The sequence below is a fragment of the Salvelinus sp. IW2-2015 genome, linkage group LG21 (assembly GCF_002910315.2).
Source record: "Salvelinus sp. IW2-2015 linkage group LG21, ASM291031v2, whole genome shotgun sequence".
NCBI lineage: Eukaryota > Metazoa > Chordata > Actinopteri > Salmoniformes > Salmonidae > Salvelinus > Salvelinus sp. IW2-2015.
In genome coordinates, this window is record NC_036861.1 from 6,720,970 (window position 1) to 6,730,335 (window position 9,366).

A 9,366-nucleotide genomic window follows, 5' to 3' on the forward strand; every position below is an offset into this window, starting at 1 on the left:
CAAGTTGATCAGGATACAGTGTAGACATTGTTCATGTTGTTAATGTTAATTATTGTAGCTGGATAACGGGCAGATTTTTTGAATGGAATATCTTCATAGGCGTACAAGAGGCCCATTTCAAGCAACCATCATCCCTGTGTTCCAATGGCACGTTGTGTTAGCTACATCCAAGTTTATCATTTTAAAAGGCATAATTGATATTAGAAAAAACTTTTGCAATTATGTTAGCACAGCTGAAAACTGTAGTTCTGATTAACGAAGCAATAAAACTGGCCTTCTTTTAGACTAGTTGAAGTATCCGGAAGCATCGCATTTGTGGGTTCGATTACAGATTCAAAATGTAACAAATACGCTAGACAAGGCAGGATCTTTTAGTGTCAGTAAAATTAATTATGCGAGAAATGTCGGTGGAGACACTTTATGTGCAAGTATTGATCAAATAAAAATATATAAAAACAAATAATAATAAATAAAAATGAATAACATCATATCGAAGTAAACTAGGAGTCAATGATGAGTGGTGTCTCCCACTGCGACTCGATTAAATAAATGATGATGGAACTTCACAGGGTGGTGAATGTGCACAGTAATGACCTTGATGCTCCTTTCCAATAAATTATTGAGGGTCCTTATTCTGGTGACATGATGATGATGCTTGACTGCCGTTTACAAATTAAAAGGATCCAGCTCTTCATCACATCAATCAATCAATCAATCATCAATCAATCAATCCATCAATCAATCAAATGTATTTAAAAGCCGTTTTTACATCAGCTGATGTCACAAAGTACTATACAGAAACCCAGCCTAAAAACCCCAAACAGAAGCAATGCAGATGTAGAAGCACGGTGGGCTTGGAAAAAAAACTCCCTGAAAGGCAGGAACCTAGGAAGAAACCTAGAGAGGAACCAGGCTCTGAGGGGTTGGCCAGTCTCTTCTGGCTGTGCCGGGTGGAGATTATAACAGAACATGGCCAAGATGTTCAACGTTCATCAGATGACGCAGCAGGGTCAATGATAATAATCACAGTGGTTGTAGAGGGTGCAACAGGTCAGCACCTCAGGAGTAAATGTCAGTTGTCTTTTCATAGCCGAGCATTCAGAGTTAGAGACAGCAGGTGGGTAGAGAGAGAGTCGAAAACAGCAGGTAGCACGTCCGGTGAACAGGTCAGGGTTCCATAGCCCGCAGGCAGACAGTTTGAAACTGGAGCAGCAGCATGGCAGGTGGACTGGGAACAGCAAGCAGTTATCAGGCCAGGTATCCTGAGGCATGGTCCTAGGGCCCAGGTCCTCCGAGAGAAAGAAAGAAAGAAAGAAAGAAAGAGAGAGAGAGAGAGAAAAAAGAGAAGAGAGAATTAGAGAGGCATACTTAAATTCACACAGACACCGGATAAGACAGGAGATATACTCCAGATACAGACTGACCCTAGCCCCGGACACATAAACACTGAGCATAAATACTGAGGCTGAGACAGGAGGGTTGGGGAGACACTGTGGCCCGTCGACGATACCCGGACAAGGCCAAACAGGCAGGATATAACCCACCCACTTTGCCAAAGCACAGCCCCCACCACACTAGAGGATATCCGCAACCCACAACGTACTACCTGAGACAATCAATCAATCAAAACATCAGCTGATATCTAAAGTGCTGTACAGAAACCCAGCCTAAAACCCAAACAGCAAGCAATGCAGGTGTAGAAGCACCTGCCAGGCAGGATATAACCACTCACTTTGCAAAGCACAGCCCACAACCACTAGAGGGATATCTTCAACCACCAATCTACCATCCTGAGACAAGGCCGAGTATAGCCACAAAGAATCTCCGCCACAGTGCACAAACCAAGGGGGGGCGCCAACCCAGACAGGAAGATCACGTCAGTGACTCAACCCTCAAGTGACGCACCCTCTAGGGACGGCATGAAAGAGCACAAGTAAGCCAGTGACTCAGCCCTGTAATAGGGTTAGAGGCAGAGAATCCAGTGGAGAGAGGGGAACCGGCCAGGCAGAGACAGCAAGGGCGGTTCGTTGCTCCAGAGCCTTTCCGTTCACCTTCACACCCCTGGGTCAGACTACACTCAATCATATGACCTACTGAAGAGATAAGTCTTCAGTAAAGACTTAAAAGTTGAGACCGAGTCTGCGTCTCTCACATGGGAAGGCAGACCATTCCATAATAATGGAGCTCTACAGGAGAAAGCCCTGCCTCCAGCTGTTTGCTTAGAAATTCTCTTTGACAATTAGGAGGCCTGCGTCTTGTGACCGTAGCGCACGTGTAGGTATGTACGACAAGACCAAATCGGAAAGATAGGTAGGAGCCAGCCCATGTAACACTTTGTAGGTTAACAGTAAAACCTTGAAATCAGCCCTAGCCTTAACAGGAAGCCAGTGTAGAGAGACTAGCACTGGAGTAATATGATCAAATGTTTGGTTCTAGTCAGGATTCTAGCAGCCGTGTTTCCCACTAACTGAAGTTTATTTAGTGCTTTATCCAGGTAGCCGGCGAGTGGAGCATTGCAGTAGTCTAACCTAGAAGTAACAAAAGCATGGATTAGTTTTTCTGCAACATTTTTCGACAAAACTTTTTTTTTCTCACAAAAAACACAATTTTTTATTGTTGTGAGAAAACCATCAGTAGAGTTGTTTTTAATACACATTTTACAATATTCACTTGAAAATCTGTCGCCAATTAGACGAAAACCTAGCTAGTGATTTAGTCTTTGAATGAAGAGATGGATATAAAACTGTCCAGTTTGAGTGTTTGTTACAGCTCGTTCCAGTCGCTAGCTGCAGAGAACTGATAAAAGGAGCGACCCAGGGATGTGTGTGCTTTGGGGAACTTTAACAGAATGTGACTGGCAGAACGGGTGTTGTATGTGGAGGATGAGGGCTGCAGTAGGTATCTCAGATAGGAGGGAATATGATGCCGAGGTAGTAGGAGTTACTCCAGTGTATAATACAGAGGTAGTACGAGTTACTCACTGTACAATACAGAGGTAGTAGGAGTTACTCACTGTATAATACAGAGGTAGTAGGAGTTACTCACTGTATAATACAGAGGTAGTAGGAGTTACTCACTGTATAATACAGAGGTAGTAGGAGTTACTCACTGTAAATGACATCGCCAAAGTCGAGGATCAGTAGAATGGAGGTTCGAGTTGTTATTCGAGCGTTGGAGTAGGAAGAATAGCTGTAGCCAGTTACGTTGCCAACTGTCCATCAAATGCAGAACTGGATGAACCAGTGGGGAATATCTACATCCTGTCCCGCATTCATTTGAAACAGAAAAACAGAAATGTAAATTACTTGTTAATATTAAGTTTTATGGTTCCCCATTAAGTTTTTATTTTTTTCCCAAGATTAAATTGCATGAACCAGGCAACTGATACCAGATGAAAGGAATTTATATGTGTGAAATAACTGGTCTCCACGTGAGAAAATTAACCGATATGGCCCAGCTCTATCACTTTTGGTTTAGCATGCGCTATGCTATCTAGGATGTCCGAAAAGTAAGGCGCTGTGTTATGGCTGTGTCAGACCCAATGTCACATCTGCCAGACTATGTCACATCTGTTGTTGGCTGCCTGGGACCAGAACTAAGACTATGTCACATCCTGCCAGACTATGTCACACACTGCCAAGATCAATGTTCACATTTCAAGTCCTGCCAGACTATGTCACATCTGCCCAGACTATGACAACACATAAGAAAAGTTGGAAAATTTGGTCTCAGAGTATTAATGTGGAGGGTCCTCTGGCTCATAGAAGGGTTGGTTGCTTTAGCAACAAAAAACATGTGTTTGCAAACTATGGGCAGAAAGACAGGGTTGGCTTAGATCGTTGACAACATGTAAACTATGATTTGCACACATTTGCCCACAATAAATCGTTTACAGTTGTTGGTTAGCTAGCTAGCATAACCGTCTATTGTGCAAGCTAACCCGTTAACAAGGCTACTTGTAGAAAATGTAGACAGGAAGGACTAGCAAGACGTGGTTCCTAAACTGGTGTCCGAAACAAGCTATTTCCCCGGACTGTTGTCACAACTCAACCGACAATCTGCAAAGGTCATCCAATGGGTCACTTGGTCCCAAAGGTAAAGAGTCCCGTGCAGAATACAAAAATGGCACACACTACACGAACAGGAGGGAGTCCCAGCATGGGTTATAAATAGGCTCAATAACCTTGGTTGATCTTCTCCGTCCGACTGGCTGAGAAACTGAGTAGAGAAATTGGGTTGTTAAGGGGTGTTCCCATTAGGCTTACCCTACACCAGTGTGTAATGTTAATGTTTAGCTCTAGTGTTATTAGTGTGAAATTCACCGTGTTTAAGACAAACAATTCATTTATGCTTGAGATATACCAGCGTGACGCTGGGTGGCTTGTATAAGGGGGTGGCCAGTAGCCTAGTGGCTAGAGCGTTGAAGCCGTAAATGAAAGGGTTGCTTGATCGAATCCCCGAGCTGCACAAGGTAAAAATCTGTCGTTCTGAGCAAGGGCAGTTTTAAACCACCGTTCCTGGGCGCGTGGATGTCGATTATAGCACCCCCGCCCTCTTGATTCAGAGGGGTTGGGGTTAAATGCGGAAGACACATTTCATTTTAAGAAGGTGTAACTGACTAGGTATCCCCCCTATCTTCCCTAAAAGACAGAAATTAAATTAATTATCAGCATGACGCTAGCGGGGCATTGTAATGGAATGCATCCGCAAGAAATTCATGAACGTGGGTAATTTACGAAGTCTCATGATAAATTGGCATGGCATTCATAACACGTTTTATTTATTACAATTTGGTATTTATTTATTAACTTATTTAACTAGGCCCCCGCCAAAAGGGTTCAATTAAGAACAAATTCTTACTTACAATGACGGCGCTACCAAAGGCATAAGGTTTCTCTGCAGGGACTGGGGCCTTGGAATTAAAAAATAAAAATGTAAGACCAAAGGCACACATCACAACAAGGAGAGACACAGCTACATTACATGAAAGAGAGCCCTAAGCCCAACAACCACAATATGGGCAGCAATACAACCACAACCCTGCAAACAACAAAAAATGGTAGCCCACAACATGGTTAGCAACCAACACATGAACAACAACAAACATGGTAGCAACACAAATGACATCAACACAACATGACAATCCACACAACCATGGTAGCAACACAACATGACATCAACAATGAACATCACACAACAGACATCCACATGACATCAACATTCAGGTGCAAACACAACATGACATCAACACAACATGACATTCACACAACAGGATCACAAATGGGCACTATATGTAGACAACCATGACAACACAACATGACATCAACACACATCGGAGCAACATCAACATACCAACATGATATGTACAACAACAACATCAGACATCAACATGACATCAGCCACAACATGACACAACAACAGAAAACAGAACATGCAAACACAACATGGGACATCAACAAGCATGTAGCATAACACAACATGGTGACATCAACACACATAAACATGAATAACAAACATGGTGCAACAACACAACATGGTTAGCAACACAACATGTACAACCAAGTAGCAACACAACATGACATCAACACAAATGGATAGCACACAACTGGTAAGCACACACAACATGACATCAACAAATGAGCAACAATGCGGACACACAAAATGGCAACACAACATGACATCCAACACACATGAGCAACATGACATCAACACATACATGGTAGCAACACAAACATGACAATTCAAGGTACAGACATGCAGCATTAACAGGCAAAGAATTACAACCAACAAATACAATCAACAACAAGTGGTAGAGTGTCACTAGCCGAAGGCTTTCCATCAATGTTTTTTTTGTGGGTAAAGTACATGTTGTAATAAATAATGTCAATGAACAGGCCTGATGGAAACTTTCCAAAATGTACACTACCGTTCAAAAGTTGGGGTCCACTTAGAAATGTCCTTGTTTTTGAAAAGAAAGCAAAAAAAATGTGTCCATTAAAATAACCATCAAGTTGATCAGAATACAGTGTAACATTGTTCATGTTGTAAAATGATTATTGTAGCTGGAAACCGCAGATTTTTTATGGAATATCTCATAGGCGTACAGAGGCCCATTATCAGCAACCATCACTCCTGTGTTCCAATGGCACGTTGTGTTAGCTACTTCCAAGTTTATCATTTTAAAAGGCTAATTGATCATTAGAAAACCCTTTGCAATTATGTTAGCACAGCTGAAAACTGTAGTTCTGATTAACGAAGCAATAAAACTGGCCTTCTTTAGACTAGTTGAGTATCCGGAGCATCAGCATTTGTGGGTTCGATTACAGACTCAAAATGTAACAAAATACGCTAGACAAGGCAGGATCTTTTAGTGTCAGTAAAATTAATTATGCGAGAAATGTCGGTGGAGACACTTTTATGTGCAAGTATTGATCAAATAAAAATATATAAAAACAAATAATAATAAATAAAAAATGAATAACCATCATATCGAAGTAAACTAGGAGTCAATGATGAGTGGTGTCCTCCCACTGCGACTCGACTTAAATAAATGATGATGGAACTTCACAGGGTGGTGAATGTGCACAGTAATGACCTTATGCTCCTTTCCAATAAATATTGAGGGTCTTATTCTGGTGACATGATGACGATGCTTGACTGCCGTTTCACAAATTAAAAGGATCCAGCTCTTCAATCAATCAATCAATCAATCAATCAATCAATCAATCAATCAATCCATCAATCAATCAAATGTATTTAAAAGCCCTTTTTCATCAGCTGATGTCACAAAGTACTATACAGAAACCCAGCTAAAACCCCCAAACAGAAAGCAATGCAGATGTAGAAGCACGGTGGCCTTGGAAAAAAACTCCCAGAAAGGCAGGAACCTAGGAAGAAACCTAGAGAGGAACCAGGCTCTGAGGGGTGGCCAGTCCTCTTCTGGTGTGCCGGGTGGAGATTATAACAGAACATGGCAAGATGTTCAATAGCATAGATGACCAGCAGGGTCCAATGATAATAATCACAGTGGTTGTAGAGGGTGCAACAGGTCAGCACCTCAGGAGTAAATGTCAGTTGTCTTTTCATAGCCGAGCATTCAGAGTTAGAGACAGCAGGTGCGGTAGAGAGAGAGTCAAAACAGCAGGTAGCACGTCCGGTGAACAGGTCAGGGTTCCATAGCCGCAGGCAGAACAGTTGAAACTGGAGCAGCAGCATGGCCAGGTGGACTGGGAAAGCAAGCAGTTATCAGGCCAGGTGTCCTGAGGCATGGTCCTAGGGCCAGGTCCTCCGAGAGAAAGAAAGAAAGAAAGAAAGAAGAGAGAGAGAGAGAGAAAAAAAGAGAAAGAGAGAATTAGAGAGAGAGCATACTTAAATTCACACAGGACACCGGATAAGACAGGAGATATACTCCAGATATAACAGACTGACCCTAGCCCCCGACACATAAACTACTGAAGCATAAATACTTGAGGCTGAGACAGGAGGGGTTGGGAGACACTGTGGCCCCGTCCGACGATACCCCGGACAAGGCCAAACAGGCAGGATATAACCCCACCCACTTTGCCAAAGCACAGCCCCACACCACTAGAGGGATATCCGCAACCACCAACGTACTACCCTGAGACAATCAATCAATCAAACATCAGCTGATATCTCAAAGTGCTGTACAGAAACCCAGCCTAAAACCCCAAACAGCAAGCAATGCAGGTGTAGAAGCACCTGCCAGGCAGGATATAACCCACTCATCTTGCCAAAGCACAAGCCACACACCACTAGAGGGATATCTTCAACCACCAATCTACCATCCTGAGACAGGCCGAGTATAGCCCACAAAGATCTCCGCACAGCCACAAACCAGAGGGGGGGCGCCAACCCAGACAGGAAGATCACGTCAGTGACTCAACCCATCAAGTGACGCACCCTCTTAGGGACGGCATGAAAGAGCACCAGTAAGCCAGTGACTCAGCCCCTGTAATAGGGTTAGAGGCAGAGAATCCCAGTGGAGAGAGGGGAACCGGCCAGGCAGAGACAGCAAGGGCGGTTCGTTGCTCCAGAGCCTTTCCGTTCACCTTCACACCCCTGGGTCAGACTACACTCAATCATATGACCTCTGAAGAGATAAGTCTTCAGTAAAGACTAAAAGTTGAGACGAGTCTGCGTCTCTCACATGGGAAGGCAGACCATTCCATAATAATGGAGCTCTACAGGAGAAAGCCCTGCCTCCAGCTGTTTGCTTAGAATTTCTCTTTGACAATTAGGAGGCCTGCGTCTTGTGACCGTAGCGCACGTGTAGGTATGTACGACAAGACCAAATCGGAAAGATAGGTAGGAAGCCAGCCCATGTAACACTTTGTAGGTTAACAGTAAAACCTTGAAATCAGCCCTAGCCTTAACAGGAAGCCAGTGTAGAGAGACTAGCACTGGAGTAATATGATCAAATGTTTGGTTCTAGTCAGGATTCTAGCAGCCGTGTTTCCCACTAACTGAAGTTTATTTAGTGCTTATCCAGGTAGCCGGCGAGTGGAGCATTGCAGTAGTCTAACCTAGAAGTAACAAAAGCATGGATTAGTTTTTCTGGCAACATTTTTTTGAAAAACTTTTTTTTTCTCACAAAAAACACAATTTTTTATTGTTGTGAGAAAACCATCAGTAGAGTTGTTTTTAATACACATTTTACAATATTCACTTAAAAATCTGTCGCCAATTAGACGAAAACCTAGCTAGTGATTTAGTCTTTGAATGAAGAGATGGATATAAAACTGTCCAGTTTGAGTGTTTGTTACAGTCGTTCCAGTCGCTAGCTGCAGAGAACTGATAAAAGGAGCGACCCAGGGATGTGTGTGCTTTGGGGAACTTTAACAGAATGTGACTGGCAGAACGGGTGTTGTATGTGGAGGATGAGGGCTGCAGTAGGTATCTCAGATAGGAGGGAATATGATGCCGAGGTAGTAGGAGTTACTCCAGTGTATAATACAGAGGTAGTACGAGTTACTCACTGTACAATACAGAGGTAGTAGGAGTTACTCACTGTATAATACAGAGGTAGTAGGAGTTACTCACTGTATAATACAGAGGTAGTAGGAGTTACTCACTGTATAATACAGAGGTAGTAGGAGTTACTCACTGTAAATGACATCGCCAAAGTCGAGGATCAGTAGGATGGTCAGTTTTACGAGGGTATGTTTGGCAGCATGAGTGAAGGAGGCTTTGTTGCGAAATAGGAAGCTGATTCTAGATTTAATTTTGGATTGGAGATGCTTAATGTGAGTCTGGAAGGAGAGTTTACAGTCTTGCCAGACACCTAGGTATTTGTTGTTGTCCACATATTCTAAGTCAGAACCGTCCAGAGTAGTGATGCTGGACGAA

At 43.0% G+C, this 9,366-nt stretch overlaps 1 protein-coding gene across 1 annotated transcript in view; it reads left to right on the forward strand.

Annotated features, from left to right (window-relative positions):
• The window catches only part of LOC139022717 (zinc finger protein 271-like), a 22,922-nt gene that overhangs the window by 710 nt on the left and 12,846 nt on the right, over positions 1-9,366 (forward strand). The window lies entirely within an intron of this gene.